The sequence below is a fragment of the Cupressus sempervirens genome, chromosome 5 (assembly GCF_028749045.1).
Source record: "Cupressus sempervirens isolate cs-2001-9-10 chromosome 5, ASM2874904v1, whole genome shotgun sequence".
Classification (NCBI taxonomy): Eukaryota; Viridiplantae; Streptophyta; class Pinopsida; order Cupressales; family Cupressaceae; genus Cupressus; species Cupressus sempervirens.
Genome location: NC_143122.1, coordinates 90852019 through 90879426, shown reverse-complemented (window position 1 = coordinate 90879426; position 27408 = coordinate 90852019). Strand labels below are relative to the sequence as shown.

Here is a 27408-nt window from a genome sequence, read left to right as displayed (position 1 = left end):
TGTCCATATCAAGCCTCTAGATAACTCCTGTGGTTTCATGCATATACAGTCGTACCTACAATGGAGACAAAACGAAATAAGATTTTAATTACCGAGTGATATTAAGTGATTCAAGCCCTTTCTATGACAATAACAAATGATAATCGATATGCTAAAATATAATATTTTGACGACCACAAATGACCAATGCATGAAGATAGTTACAGAGTGAACTGCAAAGGCATGACTTTCATTCGAATCCTACTCTCTATACTGACCGAGAACAACATCATCAAGGTCTAACTTCTTCATGGACCTTAGAATCTTAACCTTTTCATCTCAAATATCTTCACCATCGATACTGATTGGTGGTTCCATGGCTAATAAAGCAATTGTCTATAGTATGTGACTATGAACTATATCCCTGATTATTTTGTATTTGTTAAAATATTGCCCACTTCCTTCAATTCCCCATTCCTTTGATACTATTACCTATACATTTCGTATGTATTAACGGTTCCATAAAGGGTCAAGGACAAATTTAGAGAAGCGTGTAGTCGGCACTTGGTAATTTAAGTATTTTGTACTTGTGTTAGTGGGTAGTTAGGGAGCAGAGACTGTGTCGGTTGGTTTCTAACCAACCAACCTCTTTATAAGCAGATTGATACTTGAACTTTGTACATTCATGTTTTTGGTAATATTAATAAAATAAGACTATTCCTCCCCTCCATTAGAATAGCATTGTGGTATGGTATAACAGTTGTAAAAAATTCTATAAATTCTGGTAGTAGTTGCTCTCTACATTTTTGGCGCTGTTGCCTAAGTTCGTATCTAGAGGTATTGTGCTTGATAGGATGGACTAATGGGAAGACCATTTATATCATATATCCAAATTACTAATAGTGACGAAGAAGAGGAGGAAATAACTAGGGAGGATCAGTTGACACGCGACTTGGTGACAGCGTGGGAGGTTGCGATCGAGTAGTATGTGCAAAGGGAAGCCTGTGAGAGGATGGTTCCTAAGAGCACGGTACACGACGAAATCTCCATGCCATCGGTGGTGCATGATCTCCTAGGAAAGATTCCTCGGCTGTTGGCAAGGAACCTCATACATATCGAGGATGAAAGAGCACAGATCAAGAGGGAAAGAAGACGGCAACAAGTTCTTCAATGGTTTGCTGAGAGGGCACGAAATTCCAAAGGAGAAGAACCCAATAAGCCAAGAGAGGGAGATAGGCACTAAATTACTTCATGCACCTAATTCTAAATAAATACTGGGGGATAGTACCAGAGGATGAAATTGAGGAGGAAGTCGCCCTAAGAACCTTACGGTTCCAGCAACAAGAAGAGAGACATTGTAATTGGAGAGCACAAGGGGATTCCCGTTAGAGTTAGGAAGGGTGGAGTGAACATATTATCAAGGAACTAGCCAACTTGGTTATTTCCAACACACCAGAAAGGTAGTCCAGGTGCCCAAAACCAGAAACCCCTGAACGGCAAGAACTTTCTCAAGAGGAGATAAGGGTTCAAGAATCTAGCCCATCGGGAAGTAGTGTTCCATCTGGAGGTAAACTTCCATCAGGAAGTCGAGTTCCATCGGGAGGGAACTCATTAGGAAAGTGTTCCATCAAGAGGCAAACTTTCATCAAGAAGTGGAGTTCCATCGAGAGGGGGTGTTCCAGCGGAAGTAAGGTTCCATCTGGTGGGGGTGTTCCATTAGGAAGTGGAGTTCCATCGGGAGGGGGTGTTCCAGCGGGAAGTAAGGTTCCATCCGGCAAGGGTGTTCCATTAGGAAGTGGTGTCTCATCTAGAAGTAGGGTGTAATGACCCTCTCTATAAAGGCCACAGAAACCCTCAAACTGAACTTAGGAATTTTGTCAAACACTTGGCGTGTAACAGTAACAATATTCAGAATATGGTAATTTCAGATTTGATACTTTCAGAATATAATCACAGAATTACAATATATATAAAGCCATTGAACTATATTTCAATTACAATGCCATAAATTCTGAAATTATTTTATTACCAATTCTGGTCTGATTATTACAATGACTGTATGACAGCAAATTTACCCAAAAATTGACATATATTTCAGAATGCAAGAACCTGGTTTGAAGAACTATGGAAGAACACCATGTTTTGCTGCAGATCGTTGATGAAGACCTCCAACCGCACCCCCAAACTATCCTTAATTTGCTGCTGCTGCCCAAACTGGCAGGGCCGTACCAGGCCGTACCTGTACGGCTGCTGAAATAAAATAATATTAGGGTTTTGGGACCCCCAAATGTAAGGAAAATGGGCGCCTAGGGTTAAGTAGTAACCCTGTAAAACCATAAAAAAAATAACTCCAAGGGGTTGAGGAGATATGAGCAATTATGTGGTTCCGAACCCTGCTTTGCCAATTCTGAAAATGCACTTATTCTGTCTTCAAACTCTTGTCAAATGCTTCTCCAATGATAGGGCAAATCTGAAATCCTTATTCCAACCAAAAACAAACCCTAACAACGAATTCTCAATAAGCTCCAATGAGATGGCTGAATACCAACTCCAATAATGCAACAATTCAGGTGATATTTCACACCCTCAAAGTCGCCAATCCAAGGGAGTGATTCGTTCCCAAAGATCGAATAATTTGCAGATCCAAAGTCCACAAATGTCTTCAAAATGAAGAAGTAGAAGAGTTCTCCAATCCAAGCATCCCAAATGAGAGGCCCAGCCCTCTATTTATTCACTTTTCTAAGAAGTTGCTAGAACTTCTAGAAACATCCTTTATAAATTCTCATTATAATGCACTTTTTATAATAAAGTAATTTTATAAAATAAAAAGTGCGACTCAAATTAAAATTATAACATGTGGGCCCCAATATCACATAATGATAAAATATAACCTCTTAACACTTCTTCAAGAGCAAGATATGACTATCTGATCCGCAGAATTGACTCTCTTTCCACACCATTTGCCTACGAGAGTCTGGAATAGGCAAATCCATGATCAATGCCATGTCGAACTAAAGAGGGGACATTACAGTCCGCCCCTCCTGAAATTGCTTGGCCTCAAGCAATCTCAACGCCGGGTGCTGCAAAATAGCCTCCCCCTCCCAAGTAGCATCCTCAACAGGTAAATCTTTCCACTTAACCAAGTATTCTCTGATCACCCTTCTACGAAGCTGCTTTTCTCTGCTCTCCAGGATGGATTCTAGTACTAAAATCAATTTTCCCTCATCGTCTAAAGGAGGTAATACTGCAGAAGGCACCACATTCTGACCCAACGCCTTCTTGAGGCGTGACACATGAAACACATTGTGCACTCTGCTGTCTGCGGGAAGCTCCAACTCATAAGCCACTTCACCAACTCGCCTGATAATCCTGAATGGTCCATAATAGCGTGGCTTAAGTTTCTCTGCACCACTCTTCTTAAGAGTAGATTGCCTGTATGGCTGCAACATGAGGTAAACCATATCATCTACCTCAAAACTACGCTCAGTTCTCTTCTGGTCTGCATACTGCTTCTGCTGGTTCTGAGCTCTTGCAATATTGTCTTTGAGGGTAGCAACTATATCCTTACTCTCCTGTAATAATTCACCTGCACTGGGTACCCGGCTGTCGCTCAACAACAAATCCAAGAAACTAGGTGCTTCATAACCGTAAAGTGCCATGAAGGGTGTCATCTGTATAGTCATATGATATGTAGTATTGTAACAATACTCGCAGAGATATATCCATCTGACCCAAGCTCGCTGCTGAGCTGCCACATAATTCCTTAAATACCCTTCCACCCATTTGTTCACAATTTCTATCTGACCATCGGTTTGTGGGTGATAGCTAGTGCTGGGTGTAAGCTCCGTGCCACATAACCGGAATACCTCCTGCCAAAAGTGACTCATGAAACGGCTATCCCTATCACTCACAATGTTCTGAGGCAAGCCGTGCAATCTGAAAATCTCCCGAAAGAAAACCTCTGCCACCTGAGCTGCTGAATGTGTAGTGGTGATAGGAAAGAAATGAGCATATTTCGTTAATCTATCTACCACCACATAAATACAATCTCGTCCTTGTACCTTGGGCAAACCTGTGATAAAGTCCATGGAGATGCATTCCCACTTCCCATCGGGAATCGGAAGTGGCTGTAGGAGCCCTGCCGGATAGCTGTGTTCTTGTTTGTTTTGCTGGCAAACATGACACTCTCGAACATACTGCAAAACATCAGCTTTCAGCCCTTTCCAAGTGAACCGCTCTCGAACTGACTTGTAAGTCTTGAAGTACCCGGGATGGCCTGCTGTCGGTGAGTCGTGAAGTGCTCTCATAATCAGTTGCTTAACCTTCGATCCTGGGACCAGGTAAATCCTGTTCTTGTAAATGATCAAATCATCCACAAGTGTGTATCTGGTATCAATCACTGTTCCCTCTACTATATCGGAGGCCCATGTATCCCTGGCATACTCTGCTATAATCAAGTGTCGCCAATCCTCTGATATCTGAACCATAAGAGTAAGGTGTGGCCTTCGAGATAGAGCATCTACAACAACATTCTGAGTTCCCTTTACATATGAGATGTCAAAATCATATGCCTGCAACTTACTTACCCACTTTTGTTGGCGATCATTCAGGTCCTGCTGTCCCAAGAAATGCCTCAGACTGTTATGATCAGTTTTAATACAAAACTTGCTACCCACAAGATATTGTCTGAATTTGGCCAAAGCATGCATGATGGCCAACATCTCCTTATCATATATACTGAATGAACGCTCAGGGCCTCTGAGCTTCCTGCTCTCATAAGCTATGGGGCGCTTATTTTGCATAAGTACAACACCTACTCCCTCTCCAGATGCATCACATTGAAGCTCAAATGGCTTCGTGAAATCAGGTAATGCTAGAACTGGGCACGTAGTCATTATCTCCTTAAATCTCATAAAACAGTCCTGTGCCTTCTGAGTCCACACAAATTCCCCTTTTTTCAGTAAATCTGTCATGGGAGCTGCATGTCGTGAGTAGCCACTGACAAACCTGCGATAAAAACCACATAAACCAAGGAACCCCCTTAACTGTGTAAGGTTCTCTGGTGGAGGCCAATCAACAATAGCGCGAATCTTTTCAGGATCCATCCGCACTCCCTCTGCACTAATGATGTGTCCTAAATATAACAGCTCGGTCATCCCTAAGTCACATTTGGACTCCTTTGCATACAAGGACTCCTTCTGTAGAATGCTCAACACCGTCTCCAAATGCTCTAGATGCTCCCGCCATGATCGGCTATAGATCAAAATGTCATCAAAAAACACCAGCACGAATTTCCTCAACTGATGGTGGAAAACTCTGTTCATAGTGGACTGGAAAGTGGCAGGTGCATTGGTCAGGCCGAAAGGCATGACTACAAACTCAAAGTGCCCACAATGACATCTGAAAGCAGTTTTCTCAATATCCTGTTCACGGACTCTAATCTGGTGATATCCTGATCTCAAATCAATTTTCGTGAAATAACAGGCCCCATGCAATTCATCTATCAACTCATCAATGCGAGGAATAGGATACCTGTTCTTAATGGTTCTCTTGTTTAATGCCCTGTAATCAATACACATCCGAAGCGTTCCATCCTTCTTTTTTACCAAAACAACAGAAAATGCAAAAGGTGACTTACTGGGTCGGATGTGCCCCATCGCTAGCAACTCCTCAATGGTCCTTTCGATCTCATCCTTGAGTCGCTTTGGATGTCGATATGGTGTGATCATGATAGGCTTAGCACCTTCCTCCAGCTCAATGATATGCTCAATGCCTCTGTCCGGTGGCCTGCCTGGTGGAATCTCACTGAATACCTTTTCGTACTTAATCCTCAATTTCTGAATATCAGGATGATATTCCGTCTTATGTTGCTCCTCCTGTGTGGGTGTCAAAGTACAAACTGCTGCCCACTCTATATCATTATGCCTAGTTAATCTCTCCAGCCGCCTAAATGAGATAGTCCTGATGTCTCCATTACGGATGGCCTTAAGCACATGAGTCCTACCATTCACTTCGAATTGTATCTCCATATCCTCTAGTCTCAGGGTAACCACCTTCAATGAATGTAGCCACTGCATTCCAAGTACTATATACATGTCACCCATGTTGACCACATGATAGTCCGCCTTAAACTCATAGTTGTTCAGGCGCAAAGGTAGGTCTCGTACCATCCTGTCACAACGAAGAGTGTATCCATCAGCTACCTTGACTCTTAGTCCCACGAACTCCTCAGTAATGAGTCCACGCTTCTCCACGAATCGTGCATCAATGAAATTATGTGTGGCACCTGTGTCCAATAATGTAATAACCTTCTGTCCAGCCAAGACTCCCCGAAGTCTGAAAGATCCCTCTCTCTGGATACTAGACAGTTGTGCTTCCTGTAAATGTAGCTCTGTTTCCTACTTTTGCCCTGCACTGTCTATCTCCTACTCTCCCTCTGCTTCATCAGGATCCTCATCATGATGTTCTGAACCATCTGAATCTGAGCCTTCGTAATAAGCCCACATTGCCCGGTTGGCCTTCCCTTTTGGCCTCATAGGACAGTCATGGCCGTACTCATACGGGCCTTTGCAATAGAAGCATAGCTTCTTCCTACGCAAGTCATTAAGTGTCTCCTTGTCCAGCCTCTTACTTTCTTCCTTAAGTAGCTGTGCCTCTCTATGAAAGGGTTTCCTGTCCTTATCTTTTCCTGAAGGAAAACTCTTTGCCTGAAATTTGTTTTTTGAAGCTGAAGAGGAATCCATGTCACGAGCTTTCTTAATGGCTTCCTGCAAAGTGGGAGGGTTGAGAGCTTTAATCCACCCTCTCAACGGATCAACTAACCCATCCATAAATAAAACCAATAGCCTTCGTTCAGATACATCTGTTACTAACACTGCAAGTTTCTGAAACTCTGAAATGTATGTTTCCAATGATCCCCACTGTTTAAGCTGGGCTAATTCCTTGAAATGGAGTTCTGGATCTTTCTTATCAAAACGTTCAATCAGTCTCTCCGTAAACTCCACATATGAGGTAATGTGTGCATGACCCATAGTGATCATACCATGATGCCACCATTCGTGTGCTAACCCATCCAGGTGAATTGCTGCATACTTAATAGCTTCTTCCTCAGACATAGGATTCAATTGAAAGTATGTGTCAAGCTTTTGAACCCAAGCTCTTGCTGTAGACTTCCCCGAGCCATCATAATATGGTAACTGTAGTTTTCCTACTTTCTTTCGTAGCTCATAGTTCTGAGTCCTGTCTTGTCCACGGGGCATATGCTTCATCCGCACATCCATATACTCCCTAAAGGTGATTGCAGCTGTAAAATCTGGTCCTCCTGCTTCCCAATCTCTCCTCAGCTGATCCTGTATGTCAGTGATCTGGGGTTCTGGTACCGGCTGCTCTGGAGCTCTAGGAAGGAACGTAGGAATCATAGGCCTCGAACTTACTGTCCGAGCTTGCTGGGGGGCATGACCGAAATTGTTCCCAATTTGTTCGCCTCCATTATGTCTCTCATCTTGATTATTCCCATTCTGATTGTGACCATTCTGATTATTTCCTCCACCTATGTTAGCGTTCAACCCCATTTGTCGAGCCATCATCTGCATCATAAGCTCCATTCTCTGATTCTGTTCTTGTGCTCTTTGTTCGGCTAATCGTTGTCCCTGTGCCAGGGTGTCTAATAACTGTAAAAATCTTTCCTCTTGCGGATCTGGACCGGCATTCCCGCCTCTATCCATATTGTAGTCGTAGTCTTGATCAAAAAATACCTCCCCTGTGTCTGTATGACTGGATTCTATGTCCACCTGGATAGATGAGCTAGACTGTTCGCTCTACAGGTCTGAAATCCTATCTTGTCTTGCTTTGGTATTGCGGAAATTATAAGGCCTTTGTCGCATGCTCTGATTTTAGTGTTTTGACATTTCGTCAAACACTTTCCCTCCTATCCAGCTGTTCCAAATTCCCTATAAGACCTCCACAGGATGGCAGGACTTATAGCTCTGATACCACTGTAATGACCCTCTCTATAAAAGCCACAGAAACCCTCAAACTGAACTTAGGAATTTTGTCAAACACTTGGCGTGTAACAGTAACAATATTCAGAATATGGTAATTTCAGATTTGATACTTTCAGAATATAATCACAGAATTACAATATATATAAAGCCATTGAACTATATTTCAATTACAATGCCATAAATTCTGAAATTATTTTATTACCAATTCTGGTCTGATTATTACAATGACTGTATGACAGCAAATTTACCCAAAAATTGACATATATTTCAGAATGCAAGAACCTGGTTTGAAGAACTATGGAAGAACACCACGTTTTGTTGCAGATCGTTGATGAAGACCTCCAACCGCACCCCCAAACTATCCTTAATTTGCTGCTGCTGCCCAAACTGGCAGGGCCGTACCAGGCCGTACCTGTACGGCTGCTGAAATAAAATAATATTAGGGTTTTGGGACCCCCAAATGTAAGGAAAATGGGCGCCTAGGGTTAAGTAGTAACCCTGTAAAACCATAAAAAAAATAACTCCAAGGGGTTGAGGAGATATGAGCAATTATGTGGTTCCGAACCCTGCTTTGCCAATTCTGAAAATGCACTTATTCTGTCTTCAAACTCTTGTCAAATGCTTCTCCAATGATAGGGCAAATCTGAAATCCTTATTCCAACCAAAAACAAACCCTAACAACGAATTCTCAATAAGCTCCAATGAGATGGCTGAATACCAACTCCAATAATGCAACAATTCAGGTGATATTTCACACCCTCAAAGTCGCCAATCCAAGGGAGTGATTCGTTCCCAAAGATCGAATAATTTGCAGATCCAAAGTCCACAAATGTCTTCAAAATGAAGAAATAGAAGAGTTCTCCAATCCAAGCATCCCAAATGAGAGGCCCAGCCCTCTATTTATTCACTTTTCTAAGAAGTTGCTAGAACTTCTAGAAACATCCTTTATAAATTCTCATTATAATGCACTTTTTATAATAAAGTAATTTTATAAAATAAAAAGTGCAACTCAAATTAAAATTATAACATGTGGGCCCCAATATCACATAATGATAAAATATAACCTCTTAACACTTCTTCAAGAGCAAGATATGACTATCTGATCCGCAGAATTGACTCTCTTTCCACACCATTTGCCTACGAGAGTCTGGAATAGGCAAATCCATGATCAATGCCATGTCGAACTAAAGAGGGGACATTACATAGGGTTCAACCAGGGGGTGGGGTTCCCTCGAGAGGTGAGGTTCCATTGGGAAGGCGACAACAAGGAAAGAAAATGGCAATCAATAAGCAAAAATGGACCAAATTTACGGGAGATGGATCAAAGGACCCGGCTCGCCATTGCAAAACCTATATAACTACAAGGAAAGAAAATGGCAGTCGATAAGCAAAAATTGCCCAAATTTACGGGGATGGATCAGAGGACCCTGCTCGCCATTGCAAAACCTGTATAACTATATGGCAAGTGAATGGGGAGAATGATAGTAATGAATGGTGAAGACATTTCCTGCCACATTAAGAGGGATCGTCATATTGGTATGCAGACCTCAATGCTGGCAAGAAGAACACTTGGGATAACTTGCGTGGAGCATTTGAGGAGGAATTCAAATTGTTAAGGGATGACGATGAAATTGTCATAGAAATCTATAACACCAGGCAAGACAAGAAGGAATCGGTGAAGGCTTATACTAGGCAACTGAAGGAGCTCATCAGCAAATTGGACAATAAGCCTGCGGACAGGCTAAAGAAAAGATGGTTCATTGAAGGCCTCACACCATCCTTATGAAAAAAAATGAAGATAGTTCCACCATCCACTTTTGGAGATGCTTGTACGCGTGCAATGGACATTGAAAGTGAAAATAAAACCTCCAAGAGGAGACGACATGGAAGCTCTAGTGAGAATTCGGAGGAGAGTGAGGAAGAGTCAAAAATGATCCAAGCCTTGAGAAAGGACCTCAAATGGCTAATGAAGGAAGTAGCCGGAACTAAGGATGAGAAGAAGGAAGGTAAAGACCTATGGTGCACACACTGCAAAAAAGGCGGTCATACCAAAGGAACATGCCTGAGAAAGATGTTTTGAGAGATTTGCCAGATAAGGGGTCATGCAATCAAAGACTGCCCTTATAACCTGAAAACAAGGAACACCTAGATATTGTTTACTGGAGAACAGTCTACACCACTAGCAACTCCCCCAAAGAACAATAATACAAAAGCTTCGCCAAGGGGGTATAGGAATAACCAAAGAGGCAGTGCTAATAATAGTAATAACAATAGCAACACGAACACACCCCAATGGGCAATCTAATATGATTCTCGAGGACGGCCCATGATCCAATGCAGAAGATGCAACGAATGGGGCCATTTTGCTTGAGAATGTCAAAACAGAGGGGGACAGAATGGAGGAATGCTCTACAAATGGTGTGGGTCGGGCAACCATGAGGATGCCAATTGCCCAAAGCAAAAAGGGGTGAACATGCTGGATATTGAAGAATTAGAAAGCGAGGTACTTGCAATAACAAGGATGCAAGCCAAGAAAGCTATGTACCCAGAGGCGACAGTGGAAAAAATAAGATTCGAGGAGGCAACGCAGAACATCCAAAATGAGTTGAGAGGAGAAACAATAGCCAAGCCAGCCAAGACCCCTAAGGGCAAAGGGGGTGCCTAACATCATAAGGAAAGTATTAGAAACTACCATTCTGGTCTCCATTGGGGAATTACTGGATACTCTACCACAGTTACAGGTTGCATTGACACAAGGAACGTGGCCAATGGAGCAGGACCCCCAGGGGGAACCACAAACAGTAGAGCAAGTGGAACCAAAAGCAGTAGAACGGGTAGAACAAGAAGAAACTTCAGTGGAAAAGGAAGAAAATACCTTATGCACAACAGGTCTTGGGAGAGCACTAGCAGTGGTAGAAATGGAAATTATGGGGTACAAACTCTCAAACACAATAATTGATGGAGGCTCGGGAGTGAATGTTCTATTGGAAGATACTTGGAAGGCGATCGAGAAACCTACCTTGTGGCCGCCCAAATTTCAGCTGGTAGGAGCAGATCAACATGGCATCAAACCGATTGGCACCCTGATAGGACAAAAGGTAATAATAGGAACCCAACAATTTGTTTTAGATTTTGTGGTTATTACCTTGGTGAAGAAAGGATATGATGCTTTATTGGGGAGGGGATGGCTAGTAGTAGCAAAAGCAAATCACAACTGGAAACGAAACACCCTCTCTATTGAATCAGAGGGAAGTACATTATTGATCTCAAAAACAAGTCAGTAAGTCAGGACTTGGCATCTGACTCTGAAGAAGAAGAGTATGAAGGGATGGAACCCAACAAGGAAGGAGTACTCAGGTTGGGCGAGTACTTGTAGGATGATACTGACTCCCTTAAGGGTTTATTTCACTAGCAGATGGGCGAATATGAAGTCTTTCAAGCAGATTGCAACATGTTACAAATACAAGAATTGGAGGAACGATACCCAGAAGGGTATACAGAGTACAAAGGAGGTGTGACTACCTTGAACACGACACTTGCCAACATTTTCAACCAAAAAGTAGAATACAAAGAGGCTAGCCTCCAGGCCTTAAACCTAGGAGAAGAGGGGCAAACCAAAGAAATCTTTATAGGTGATGATTGGGGTCCTATGTTGAAAGCAACAGCCCTCATAATCTTTATGGAATACAGAGACGTTTTTGCATGGACATACAAGGACTTGAAAGGGGTGCCACCTGAGGTGTGTGTCCACCAGATTCCACTCATACTAGGAGCAAGGCCAGTGTGGAAATGGCCTTATAGAATGAATAGAAACTATGTAAAGCGGGTGGGAGAGAATATCACAAAGATGTTGGATGCAGGGATAATATTTAAAGTTCAGACAAGCGAATGGGTTTCTCCTATTGTAATATCACTTAAGAAAGACGGTACTCAAATTCGCATATGTGTAGACTTTAGAAGCCTAAATGCGGTGACCATAAAAGACCCATTTCCCATTCCTTTTACAGACAGCATTTTAGAAGAAGTGGTTGGCCATGAGATTACTCTTTTATGGATGGTTTTTCTAGGTATAACCAGATTAGTATTGCGGAGGAGGATAAGCTGAAAACTACATTCGTAGTGGAAGATGGGGTATATGCTTATAATAGGATGCCTTTCGGACTATGCAATGCACCGGCTACCTTCCAACGGATTATACTACACATTTTTCATGGTATGTCAATAGGAAATTTTAAAGCATTCCTTGATGGTTGGTCTGTTTATAGTGGAAAGGAACACCACCTTAAAATTATTGGAGAATGTCTGGAGAAATGTCGGAGAGCAAGACTGGCGCTTAATCCTAAGAAGTGTTGGTTCATGGTCCCACACGGCAGACTTCTGGGACATATAGTATGTAAAGAAGGCTTAAAGATAGATCCAGATAAAATGAGGGTAATTTTGGAAATGGAGGTTCCAGAGAATGTGACAGGTATCAAATCTTTTCTGGGTCATGTTGGGTATTATCGGCGATTCATTAAAGGATTCATTGAAGTATCACTTCCGTTGGAGAAGTTAACTAGGAAAGGGGAACGGTTTGAATAGAGGAAGGAGCAAGAGGACGCCTTTCAAGAAGTCAAAAAAAGACTCGTGGAAGCACCTATCCTTATCTATCTTGATTGGGACAAGGAATTTCGATTCATGTAGATGCATCCAACTTCTATAGGGGCCACCATGGCCCAAATAGGAAAGGAAGGGTTGGATCACCCTACATATTTCGCTAGCAGGCTTTTGTCAAAAGCGGAATGAAACTATAGTACCACAGAGAGGGAAGCACTTGGTATGGTCTATGCAGTCCAAAAATTTAGGCACTATCTACTTGCTACACCTTTACATTTTTTGTTGATCACGAAGCATTAATGTATTCAGTGAACAAACCAGTAATTCAAGAGAGAGTAAGTCGGTGGCTAATTCTGTTACAAGAATTTACATTCAAAATTATAGTGAAACCTAGAAAAAATCATGTAATTGCTGATCAATTGTCTCGCATCAAGTTAGGGGAAGCAACTGGGAGTGGGATAAATGAGGATTTTCTAGATACTCACCTTTTTCAAATTGCAATGTTACCTGCATGATATGAACAGATTGGCCAGTACCTGTCCACAGCCACATTTCCTCACGACATGCCCCGAGCAGAACAAAGAAAATTGCCTTAAAAAGTTCATTTCAATTAATTGAAGGGTTGTACAAATTGGGACCAGATGGAATCCTCCGATGATGTGTGATGGAGGAAGAAATCACGGGGGTTCTCAAAGAATCCCACGAAGGAGTGGCAGGAGGCCATATGGGACCAGATACCACTACACGAAAGGTGCTCTTGGCAAGATTATGGTGGCCTACATTGTATGTTGATGCCAAGGAATGGGTAGCAAGTTGTGAAACATGCTAGCGAGCAGGTAAGCCACTAAAAAAGGGACTTCATGCCGTCGTTTCCATCTCAACCACAAGAATTATTTGAAAGGTGGGGACTGGACTTTGTGGGTCCTTTACCGGCTAGCAAAACTCATCGGTGCAAATATATAGTGGTGGCCACGAAATACCTGACCAAATGGGTAGAGGTATGGGCCTTGCCAGACAATACGGCCCTTAGTACCGCCAGATTCCTCTATGAACAAATAGTCACTCGGTTCGAGATCCCACTGCAGCACACCAGTGATCGAGGAGTGCACTTTGTGAATCACATTATTCGAATGATGACTAGTGAATATAAAATATTTCATTATTTCTCTAGTCCCTACTATCCAAGAGCGAATGGTCAGACGGAAGCCATGAACAAAATATTGGTTGCTATTCTCTACAAAACTTGTGGTGTTGAAGGCCAGGATTGGGAAGAGCAAATTTCAGCAATGGTATGGGCATATAGAACAACTTATAAAGGCACTACGAGACATACCCCTTTTCAACTTATGTACGGGTAAGAAGTAGTGATGCCAGTTGAGTATGTGGTTCCGAGCCTAAGGATAGCTATTCACAACAGATTAAGTGAAAAGGACAGTCTCAAGGAGCGCCTATATCAATTACTCCAGTTGGAAGAAAAAAGAATATTTGCCCAATGGTGTATAGAGGTGGCTTAAAAGCGACAAAATTTTTGGCATGATAAACATCTGTAATTGATGAATTTCCAACCAGGGCAACTTGTACTTCAGTACAATGGAAAGAATGAAATCAAGCTAGGTAAGTTTAAAATTCGTTGGTTGGGGCCTTATAAAACAATGGAAATAAAAGCAAATGGAGTGGTAAAGTTAGCTACTCTTGATAATCAGCCAATTAAAGATCTGATAAATGGGTCCAAATTAAAAATATATAAAGAACAAAAAGTTTCTGCCTACTTTATAAACCCCCAGGACTTTAGCCAAAGTCATTTTTTATCCACCAGGCGAGCAAAGGAAGGCAAGTATAGAGCGGAGGATTGGACGGCTTGTCTAGACAGAAGCAAAAGGCAATGTACGACAGAAGCAAAAGGCAATGTACGGCCTATCAGACCATATGGCAGGGATAGGATTGTAGCCGTCCATATCAATCGTATGGAGGACACAGTACGGCATCCTTTTGCAAATTATAGAGTACAACATCCTTCTTCCATTTGCCTTCGTACGTACAGATTTTGGCATTAGGGACAAGGCCGTATGGATAGATTTTGGCAAGAATAGGACAATGTACGGCCTCCAGTGTACGTTATCCACAAGAAGGGCAGTGTACGGCTTTCAACATACAGAGTCAAAGGCAGGGTCATGTACGACTTCTAGTGTATGGACTAATGTGGAGTGGGAATCCAACGTACGGACAGTGGACGAAGAACAGTGCATAGAGGGGTGGTCATACAAAGGAATTCCGTACGTAGAGGCATAAGGTGAAGCCATACGGAAGTGTAACTGTACATAGCAGTGGCTGTAGGGCTGCCGTACATATAGATTACATAAATTATTTCCAAATTATTTATGGTGACTATTTCAGCAAGATGCCAATAGTACTTTTGGGAGGTCATTGGAGATATTATAGTATACGCTGGCAGTTTGTAGATTGGTCATATTTTTCTAACATGGTGAAGTTAAGCATGGGGAATCCTAGGCGGGGCCACATTGTGGATTCTAAGGGTACTAAAGTGACTATTGTACAAGCAAGAACTCAGAAGTCGGTCATGGCAGAAGGCAAGACGGAACCGGCACAGAAGATCAATGCTTCCAATATCAGTTTTGAATGCATGCTTGGCAACGAGTGTAGAGCATTGTGGGAAAAATCAGATTCAGACCATCCTCTCCGGAAGGCATTTGTTGTAGCTGTGGTGGACAAGATCATCATTATGCCTATCTTTGATTTGCACGAATTTGAACCTATCCTCCAAGATTTGATTATGGAGTATGATGCAACAGGTCATCAATCAATCATACAGTATGTTCAGCACCAGGTAGTCATTTCTTATTCTGTTGAAGTACTTAGTAGGGTTTTTGGAATCCCTAATAGGGGATAGGAGTTGAGCAAAGCACCTATGACAGGAGAAGACAAACAGAAATGGCTCAAACTTTTGTGTTGGAAAGATGTTACCAATGAGGAATGGGAAGGTATTTAGAAGAATAGTTGGGGGCTGAGGAAGGTTTTCATTGCAAATGAGGAATGGCGTTGTGTGGTTGATTTGGAAGAAAGTAAGCTCACAGCTAGCACTCGCACCTCTGATATTGCTCTTTGGTTGTTGCCAGTAGTGGATGGCCTATCCCAAGGACAGATCTACAATTGGGCTCACCTTCTTTCTGATAGAGTACAGGAATTTTTGGAGTTGCGTCATAAGGCTTTCTACATGCCCCATCATGCAGTGGCTTTGTTCTTGGAGGCAGTTCGGCTCAAGTTAGTAGTGAACATCGTGGGGCATCAGTTCCAGCAAGTACAGTGGAACCGTACCGACCAGCAATGACTTATTGGCTACATCTAGACACCTTGGGTGTGGGCTCCCAAGATTGTGGTGAACCTACCTAAAAGAAATCATGAAAGGTTGTAGTAGTGGAAGAGGATAAGGACCAAGTCAATTCTGAAGACATGTCTGAAGGTGATACAAATTCCTCCTCTTCTTATTCCCAAGCAGCTGAGATTCGCTTGAGTCATTTACAGGGCACTCCAAGTGAAGTAGTATTTCTGCCACTTGCAACAGGGCCCCTTTCTATAGGGGTCACTAAGGTTCCTCAACTAGCTTCTCCACCTGGTGATGTTGAGGTGCCACTAGTTTCTTCCACCGAAGACACCAACTTAAAAGCAGCAAGTAGACACTTTCCGACATGGAGGTCTTCTAAGCTATCTATTCCAAGAATCAAGCCTCTTCTCTGGCCAAAACGACCTACTCGCACCAAGGTGATTGATTTAAGAGGACAAGTTCACTTGGACACAAGGTACGGCTGCAGACACCTGTTGGGCCAGAAGTAGTCCAACCTGTGGCTCTTGTTGTTAAGCCGGCCATGGGGGAGCAATCAAAGGACCCTTCCTCTCTAGGTACTCAGGTGACAATGGTAGGAGCAAATACTATTTTACACGAGGCTAACAAGCTGTTGGAAGAAGAGGGGTTGGTGTCATCCCCTGTGCCCTCGCGGCCTGAGGAAATAATGGAAATACGGAGGGGTCATGAGGAACCTTTGGTTCTAGCTTCTTTTGCATCTTAGGCAAAAGGATTTCTTATGAAGTTACAAGCTATGGAGCATTCTACTCGAGAACTCCTTCAGCATGCGCAGTCATATAACTTGGAAGGTGTACTTGCCGCAACTGCAGCATTAGCCCAGTTCATGCGTACTGACTGCTACACAAATTGGGGTCTCTTAGAACAGAGTAACTATAGCGATGAAGAAATTACCACTACTTGGACTAGCTGTTCTATCATTTCTCAAACTCAGGTTGCTTCCTCCCTTCTCATGGCCTCTCTGGCTACTATAGAGACAGCTTTCTGGAGTGTTTTTGTGGAAGCCCAGCAGGACAAACATCTTCATGAGCAAGTTCAGGCAGAAAAGAATGCTCTGTTAGCAGGATGGCAGTTGGAGCGAGTTGAGTTGGAAGGCAAGTTAGCAGCGGCTAAAGCTAAAAAGATGGATGCTTTGCACGTACTTTAGGGCGTTCGTACTAAGCAGAAGATGGCTGAGCAGCAGCTGCAACGCTTGCAAGGCACTCCAAGTCTAGGGATGTCTTCCAATCCTTTTGAAACATTTCTCAGTTGTTTTAGTTCTCTAGAAGACGACTCTTTTTTTGGGGGGGATATATGTAGTCAGCAATTAGTTTGTAGTCAGCACTTGGTAATTTAAGTATTTTGTACTTGTGTTAGTGGGTAGTTAGGGAGTGGGAAGTGTGTCGGTTGGTTTCTAACCAACCGTAAGCAGATTGATACTTGAAATTTGTACATTCATGTTTTTGGTAATATTAATAAAATAAGACTTCCTCGCCTCCATTAGAATAGCATTGTGGTATGGTATAACAGTTGTATAAAATTCTATAAAATCTGGTAGTAGTTGCTCTCTACAAAGCGTAACTGTAAGATTCTCAATGAGATCCTTTCCAAGACGATGGTCTATCCTGTAAATCTATTCCTCATAGAATTTAGAAGGCAACCCTCGTGTCAACTTGGCTAATGATTCTGTGTTGACGCCAAAAGGCTTCTCAATAATTATACAGTTTCATCCCCTTTTCCTCTGAGCCTTATCTGCATGTTGTGACATCAAGAAGGGCTCCTTGCGATACAAACAGGTAAAATATTCAATTTGCTCTTCCACTAGCCTCTAGCTTTTGTATTTGAGAATCCAGGTTTATCATTCCTTCACAATTATCATAGACTCCAAACTCATAGTATGTCCTCCTAAGAAAAGCATCCACCTTTTCATCACAATCTTCATTGAAGGAAGCCACTATAGTAAAGGGCAAATAATGCAGGAAATATCTTGTTTCTAGCTAGTTCCCCTGTTGGTCCGATGACTGCAATGCACATAGAAGGTCTTGCAGCTTCTATCAAAGTCTGGGAACCCTTTTCTTGCAAAAGAAAATTATGGTTTGTAACAACAAGAGGCACGCCAACATCATTTAAAGGATTGACAACATTGTCTATTTGTTTTTCACACTACTTTCCAATTCATGTTTTCCTTCTATTCTCAATAGTGAGATCGAGTTTGTCCTTTCTTCCTTGGGTAAAGATGTATACTCTAGAGAACCCAATGCAAATTCATCTAACTATCTTTCTGCACTAGGGAAATCGTTCCCAATCCTAGATTGCCCATAAGATTTACACAAATGAACCCTAGATAATAACCGAGGTTTCAACCAGCAAAGCTTTAAAGGACCAATATTCACATACTCTCCTTGTAATGGATAAATGCTATACACCAAAGAACCATTATAGTTTGGCACACATGCTAAGCTTGAAGCCTATCCAATTTTATTTAGTGAATGATCAGGTAAAATGTTGCAAATGGAAACTATAATTTGCAAAAATTTCAAGGTTCCATCACAATGTTTGGAATGCTTTTACACAAGTCAAGGGATCGCCTTTTCTAGTATGAGTATCCAAGTGAGGTATTTCAATATATTAAGGGATAATAGCATAAGTGATGTCTAAGGACAAAGAACTAGTAATGTCACAAGTGGGAATAATGAATTTGAATTGAGTAATGGAAGCAATTTGTTCTTGCAAGGATAACACAGTTTGCTCTAGAATATAGATGGTACTTTTGGTGGAAAGATTGGAAGTGTGAAAGGTTTGGAACATTATGAGAGATGGAAGGAGCACCAGGATATGAAAATGCTACACTATTATAAGTGGGTATGGATGGTCGTTGGGAAATACATGGAACACTTGTAGGGGTAGTAGTGAAGGGATAAGGATTGCTTAAAAGAATAACATATGTAGAATTTAATGTTTGAAATAAATATAGTAATGATAGGTGGAGTATATGTAGGCACACCAGGTAATGAAGTGGGAATAGGAATAAAGGTCTTAATACTACTATTAGGATGAGATAGACCAATATCTTCAGCTCAATTTTTTATTGGATTAACATTGTCATTAATAATATGAGATACAACACCGTCATAGTTTCATCTTCATCATTAGGAGAAGGAAGAAGGATTGTCAACAATAGTGGGAATGTCATTTGAAGGCATGGGATCATCAACATTCCTAGGGATCTAGAGGACTCAAGATTGAAGGAATCCATTAGTTTATGATTTCTTCGCAGCGGAATGCTATATGTAGGACTCGAGTTTATAACACTCATATACAAGATAATGAAAAAAAGATGTCTAAATTATGGAAAGAGGTAACCTTAAGCATTGAGTGAGTATAATGACCCCTCATTATAATCGAGGTCACTTATACAAGTTGATTGAACAATGCAAGATTGAAGGCTAGAATGGAAGGAAAGATGAGTTTCAGAATGCATGGACAGTCCAATTATGGAACCAAAAACGGAATCAGACTATAAATTACCTATGAATTCATTTTGGACTTGTTTTGGAGGGACTATGCCGACTTGGTTGACTTGTTCCAGGGACTAGGTTGACTATTTTGATTTTTTCCTTGCACTATTCAATGATTCAGTTGCAGACTCTAATCTAGGTCCTAAACTTACCAGATCCAATCCTAGAATTGACACCACCTATTCTTACACACACAAAAGATAAAAATGTTGTCTACAAAGGGGTTTGCCTTGATTAAACCTCTGTTGAGAAATCAGCTTGAAATTAAACTAAATATGCATGAAAGGAAAGCTTGCTGATGTAAAGTAGATGCTAGATCTGTTATGCTTGTACGTGTAATGTCAAGCAAGTTCCTAGAGTTTGTATTTGTCAGCTCATCGGTGCGACACCCGTGAGTTGACGTTTGGTTTTGGGGGTCTTTGATACGGATTTGCTATTTTTGGACTCATTATTTTTAGTAAGTCACTTTTGGCCAGTTTCTATTTTGGTCAAGGCAGTTCTAAGAATGGTGGTCACTTGTCATTTTGCTTTTGGAACCCAGATGAATTGTTTTGGTGAAGTCATATTTATTGCAATTATAATGAGACTTTATCAATATTTAATGCACTTGTAATTAATTATGGTACTTTATATTATAAAGTAATTGGACTTTACATTATAAAGAAATGCTTAAGTGAAAAGTGTCAAGGTGAAGCTAGGTTGCACAAGGCATTATAAAAATGGCTTCATTTCAAAGAGAAAAGCATCTTGAATTATATATTTCTTTGTTCATTTCATCTGGCTGAGGGTTTGAAGAATTTCTGAGATCGTCTCTGATAATTGTGCTGAGGTAGACAATTATCATATCTCCTATTGTTCATGATGTGTCTTGGAGATTATTTGTTGGCACTAGACTGGAAATTGAGAAGTAAAATTCAAATTAATTTAATTCTAAGTTACAAGCTGGGTGTCAAGTTTTGGGATTAGAAGAAGGCCGGAACTAAGCTGAAGGTGGCGTCCTGCAGTAATAACTGCTTTCCAACATAGTCTGATCCATATATACTGTTGGAGGAGTTTTGTCGGCAATTTTAATAACTGGCAATCATTGCTACGGGTCGTGTGAGGGTTTGTTTCAAAGGCTGCGTACAGGTATCGCCAAGATCATTTGGGGTGTGGAATCATTGTATTGGAGTCAGGACTACAATCAATTCAGTTGCGTCACCATTGAAGGGTTATCAGCAGATGTGGGTGATACAGAGAAGCATTGCTGACTACCAGCGCAATAGTGTTGAATTCTGACTGAACACGTGGCTCTAGATGTGACTCCATATGCAAACTCTACTATTATATTTTACAACCGGGTTCATTTAATATTGTACATTCTTGTTTTGAGCAACAGTAATATAAATCATTGCATTTAATGTGAATTATGTTCAATGTAATTCTTTTTCTCAAAGCAATTTCATAATTTAAAAATTCAAAGTCATAGAAATTTGAAAACATTAAGAACGAGGGAAATTGAGTTTACATTTCAGTATCACAACTACGATCAATTAGGTACTTTATAATGGTATTAGAGCGGTTTCTTGCCAGCCTATAGGAATTGGGCTCAGAATTTTTCAGAGGTATATTTGGTTGTTTTGCACCTTGAGACATGGATGGTGATTGAAGGTTTGTATCATGCATGCATTATACCCAACAGAAACATAATTCGCCTCCTAGGGAGAGTGAGTCGAAGATTCAATTTGGTTCAGTGGGAAGCCCAGGTGGTTCTGGTGGCATTGGACAATGGGTCCCAGATGCCAAGATTGATACAGATGCCCTGTAGGCATTTAGGAATATCACAGTCGGGCAACAACAAATGATAGGTGTTCTCCAACAGTTGTCTAACACCTTGCAGCAGTTAGCTTTGTCTCGGGATCGGGGTAGAGAGAGAATTTGAGATATTTCTATTGGTTCCCATAGGTCATGTGTGGATGCAGGGCCCAGGGCTGATGATAGCCACAGGATCGAGGATCATATCAAGGTGGATGATAGGGTGGACAGGAAGGCTATATTGGTGCTCAGGACAAGCCATAGAGACCCACTTTCCTGAGAGCAGAATTAGATGCAGTTAGCACTACTTCTGACGTTGATCCATTTGTTGATGATGTACTAACTCATTTCCATGACTGGGATGCTCTTCCTCAAGCATTAAAGGATAAATTGAGCTTTGACCGATATCTAACACAGGAGCATGAACATTCCAGGGGTAGGCCTACTACTAATAGACAGGGACCTAGGTATACTGAGCTTCAATAGGTAGCTAGTAAGATGACATTGGCTCATTTTGATGGAAGCAGTAGAGTGACTGCTAGAGCTTGGGTCCACAAGTTTGACACCTACCTCGCTTTGCGTCCGACTGAGGAGGACACCATCAAGTTTGTTGTGCTACACCTTGATGGAGTTGTGCACGATTAGCGGTATCATGGTTTAGTATCTCTCCATCATGATCAGATCATATCATAGAAGGAGTTTGTTGACAAGTTGATAGAATGTTTTGATAAGAAGGATCCTAAGGTTTATTTTAGGGAGTTGGCTTAGTTACGACAGACAATTGGTTTGGGGGCATTCATCAATGAGTTCCAGAGGTTGTCAGTGCTGGCGTATGACATATCTGAGCAGAGGAGGGTTATGCTTTTCATTAAGGGTCTTGCTGAGCCACTCAGAGGATGGGTTAAGTCATTAGATCCCCCTTAATTGTAGGAGGCAATGAAAAAGGCCCATAACTTAGAGGCCTCTAGGCCTAGAGGCAAGTTTGCCTTGAAGCTTGCTACATCCTATGATAGGACACCTCCTCGGAGAGAGAAGGCTGAAGGTGTCCTACTGCAGCACCTTTGGACCATGAAACAATTAATGATTTGAGTAGTAAGTTGTGTAACTACTGCAAGGGTCCTTATGATGTCGATCATGACTGTCTTATGAAGCCTAAGGGTAAAAATAGGATGATAAGAGTGGTTCTACGATGATGATGGTAGTGCTGAGTTTCAGGAGTAGTTTGGGGATTATGATCAGGATCAGCATAGAAGTGATGATGTTGATGATGAGATGGATGACCTCAACCTCAAGGTAGCTTACTTATCTAGTATAAGGAAGGAGGGAGCTTCCAGGATGCGTGGGCTCATGGCTGGACAGGGTATTGTTGCTTTATTTGATACTGGAGCTACTAATAATTTTATTGATGCACGTTTGGTTACCAAAAGAGGTATGCAAGCTAAGGATTTTGAGGGCCTATGTTTACCGTACTAGTAAAGAAATCAACACATACACACAATGAACACGAACAGCAGAATTATATTCGCATACGCCAGACATACATTATGCTTCATAAGATTCGCAATAGTAGATGATGATGATTTACAAAGATCCTAGACGGGCTATAAATACTACCGCCGAACCTTCCTGAAGGAGTCCGTCGGCCACAATATTACATCCACTACAAACTATTTGTCGTCGGTAGAAATTGTGTATCGGCCGATGGGTCCCTTCGGAAAAGAAATTGTGTATCAGCCGATGGGTCCCTTCGGAAAAGAAATTGTGTATCAGCCGACAGGTCCCTTCGGAAAAGTTCTTGTTATGTAGCTGACGGGTAAATAGTTTGTAGCGGACATAATGTATGTGGCCAACGGACTACTTCGGGAAAGTTCTTCGAAAAGTATTTATAATCCCTTCGGGAAGCATTGTAATCAGAGGATATCATGTAAGTATAATGTACTGTGGGCATATGCGAATAATAATAATAGTTCTGCTGTTTGTTGTTCATGTTCATTATCTGTGTGCAATTCTTAATTAACCTATGTGGTAAACATTTGGCGCCATTGCCCGATGGACCTAGTACGCAGGCAGGCGGATATGAATTAAATGCCGAATCAGTTGAACAAAGATAAGAATAAGCTGAAGCAAAAAGATGACATATGCATTGTGCAAGAAAATTTAATTTTGGCTCAGCAGACAGAGCGTCAAAGGAGATTCCAGAAGATTGCCGACGGGAACAGGAGTGCCGAAGGATTGTTGAAGGAGACTCGACAACGGCTTGAGTTGGTGGAAGAAGCGAGGGAGGAGTTTCTAAACCTGCATACGCCACGGGAAGAGAATCCTGACGGAAGGAGATCGACTCGCACGGCTCGGAGTGCCGAAGGAGCACGAGCGTGGAGTGACCTCTTCGTCCGAGATATACTTCCGGAACGGACAGCTTCGGTTGACAAACCCCCTTCTTCACCAAATACCATAGAAGTCGAAAACAGCGCGGGTGTGCGGAACAGCGCAGATGTGCAAACCAGCACAGGTGTCCACAACAGTGCCGGTGTTGGAAACAGCATAGGTGTGCAGAACAGCGCAAGTGTTCAAAACAGTGCGGGAGCTCAGAACAGCGCAGGTACACAACAAAACCCTCGACATACAGTGATAATGGCAAGTCCGAAGGAAAAATTGCCTAAATTTGATAGTGATGAAGCAGCTGATCCCATTCGACATTGTAAAACATGTGAAACGATCTAGAGGGCAAATGGCATAACAGATATAAACGAATGGATCTGACAATTTCTTGCTACCCTACGGGGTGTTGCGATTGATTGGTTTACTGATGCTGATCCACAGAAATTAAATAGTTGGGATAATATTAAGGAGTTCATCGCAGAATTTCAACTTTTGCGTGATGATAATGAAATTGTAGCCGAGATATTCAATACCAAGCAAAAGAAGAATGAAACAGTACGAGTCTTCGCCAAGAGATTGAAGGACTTAATCAGTAAAATGGAGAATAAGCCGGCAGATGGACTCCAGAAAAGATGGTTTATTGAAGGCCTTCACCCAAAGTTGCGGAAAAAGATGAAGATCGTGCCACCATCCACATACAATGAAGCGTACAATCGGGCAATGAACCTCGAAAGTGACCAGAAGACAAAGAAGAAGAAGAAGACCAGCTCGTCCGATTCAGATGACGATGCATCCTCAGGAGATGATAGCAACGATGACGAAGGAAGCAACAAGAAGGTCCGTGCCCTCCAAGGACATGATGCGGATGATGAAAGAATTCAAAAACATGAACAAGGAAACTAAGGGCAATGACCTATGGTGCACGAAATGTAAGAAAGAAGGCCATACGAAGGGATCCTGCCCGAAAGATCAATTTTGTGAAATCTGTCAGATCCTACGACACTCGGTAAAGAAATGCCCTTTCAATTTAAAAACAAGGACACCGCAGCAAGTGTTCCTGTCACAGGAGGCATCCTCGTCAGGAGGGAACAGGAACACTAGTACGGAAGGTGCCACATCAGGCGGATATAGAAACAACTGGCGCGGTCCAAACAACAGCAGCAATAACAACAATGGTGGCAACAACAACAATGGAGGAAGGAGTCGAATTCAGTACGATGCGAATGGTCGGCCAATTGTTCAATGCCGCGCATGCAATCTGTGGAGTCACTTCACCCGAGAGTGTACAACGGTGAACACACCGAAGTTGTTATGCAGATGGTGTGGACCTGGTGATCATGAAGATGCTAGGTGTCCGAAGTCGGGAGTAAACTTGATCACCGTCGGGACGAACGAAGAAGAGGTTTTGGCCATTACACGACAGCAAACGAAAGTGTACCCCGACTCGGTGGAAGAAAAGAAGAGATTGGAGGAAGCACGGGTAGAGATCCAGAAAGCAACACAAGCAGAAACGACACACTTGAAGGACACGCTGAGTACTTTCATATGGAACTGCGCAGAACAGAACATTGTAAGGAAAATTTTGCAAGCTGAGATACCCGTCAGGATAAGTGATCTGTTGCTCACTATGCCTCAGCTCCAATCGGCACTCACAAACATCGTTCCCATTGCCCAACTACCAGGAGAACATGGAAGGAAGCAGGAAAGTGGAGCAAGTGCAGCGGACAAAAAAGACAAGGAAAGTGGCGCAAGTGCAGAAGATCCGATGCTGTTAGCTCTTTCATCCGGACACTATCCGGCGATGGGCATTCTCGGGACTGTATTGACGGAAACAATTGTGGACGGAGGGTCCGGTGTCAATGTGTTGCCTGAAGACACTTGGAAAAAGTTGGGACAGCCGACATTATGGCCGCCTACATTCCAGCTGCTAACGGCTGATCAACATGGAATCAAGCCATTGGGAGTCTTGAGAGCACAACCAGTGATGATTGGAACACAGCCATTCTTGTTCGACTTTGTCGTGATCCCACTGAAGCGGAGAGGATATGATGCCATTCTGGGCCGGGGGTGGTTGATACAAGCCAAGGCAAAACACGATTGGAAGAAAAATACTTTATCACTTGAAAGCAAAGGCCGCAAGTATGTCATTGATCTACACACTCAGATAGTTGAAGAAGAAGCTCTATCGTCGGATTCTGAAGGAGAAGACGATGAGAGGAGGCAGAGTATGGAACCCGATCAGGAGGGAGTCCTACAATTGGAAGGAGATGACGATCTAGATTCAGTAAATGGTCTTTACCACTGGCAAATAGAGGATTACGAGCTCTTCCCAAGTTGTAATATGCTAGGGATCGACGAAGGTAAGAAAGAAGAAGGAAATGAATGTCCTAAGGAACACAGAAAAGTCGAAGGAGGAAATGAATGTCCGAAAGAACACAGAGAAGCCGAAAAAGGAAACGCGGATATGACTGAAGCTGAAGGACAGAACATACAGTACGAACCCAAAAGGAGGAAAGATTCTATTGTACGACTGCGCAGGAAGAAAGTATTACGTCGAACCACAGATATAGCAGAAAGGTACCGGTAGCAAGGAAGGCACATGATACAGTCTGCATAGGCAACAAAGAGGAAGGGTTCAATAAAAGTTGTAGCAGTACAGAGTGAATGTGTTATAGACGGACAAAAGGGGCAACTGACGGAGTCCATGGTAGTGAACATCGGGAACAAACTGGGCGATATGGAGATGACACAGAATAGGGGTAGCAGGTTTCAACTCGATCAGTGGAATGAGATCAAACCAGGCAAGTTCATAGTTAAGTGGATCAGGCCGTATCAAATCTGGGAAGTAGGGGACAATGGAGCAATAAAATTATGGACTTTGGATGGACAAGAAGTGCCTTAGGCGGTGAATGGCTCGAAGCTAAAGCTATACCACGGCCGGAAGACTTCTGCGTCAGAGAATGGCCTTCGGGCGACCCTTTTGTCATTGCAGACCGACGGTGACGATGGTCGAAGGGTAAATTGACTTCGCTATTCTGTCTTAAAATTTTATTATTAAAAAAAAAAAAAAAATTTGAAATCAAATTAAAATTAAAATTAAAAATTTTTTTTTAAAAAGAGAGAAAAGTTACCGTACAATTTAGTACCGTACGGATTTCATTACCAAGGTACGAATTTCATTGCCACCGTACGGATTTCATTGCTAAGGTACGGATTTCATTGCCACCGTACGGATTTCATTGCTAAGGTACGGATTTTATTGCCACCGTACGGATTTTATTGCCAACGTACGGATTTCATTGCTAAGGTATGGATTTCATTACCACCGTACGGATTTCATTGCTAAGGTACGGATTTCATCACCACCGTATGGATTTCACAGTAAAGGGGCACTGTACGATTTCTACAAACACCGTATGGATTTCTCAGAGGATGTACTCTTCCGTACGGTTTCCAGATAAAAGAGCACCGTACGGTTTTTAGGGAAAAGTACCGTACGGTAATTAGTATATGAAGGAAGGAGCACCACCGTACGGATTTCACAGTAAAGGAGTACCGTAAGGTTTTTCACATCTAAAAGATGATGTACGGTTTTTCAGATAATTTAATGTGCAATACGGTTTTCAAATTTGACGTACAATTTTGTAGACAAGTACGGCTTTTCCAGAAGATTGAAATAGTGAAGACGCCTTCAAAATTGTTTCATCAAAACCCGTGTGCGTGGTAGCTCTAGGAAGGAGGCATCCATATGCAATCAGCAGACAATGTCAAGATTGAAACCGTA

The 27408-nt window shown here is 42.1% G+C and overlaps 1 protein-coding gene and 1 pseudogene across 6 annotated transcripts in view; both read right to left on the bottom strand.

Moving 5' to 3' along the window:
- PTAC14 (plastid transcriptionally active 14) overlaps positions 1 to 27408 on the bottom strand; it is a 358101-nt gene that overhangs the window by 55919 nt on the left and 274774 nt on the right. The gene's annotated exons all lie outside the window — the stretch shown is intronic.
- Positions 241 to 18009, bottom strand: LOC149554696 (inactive glucose-6-phosphate 1-dehydrogenase 4, chloroplastic-like; annotated as a pseudogene).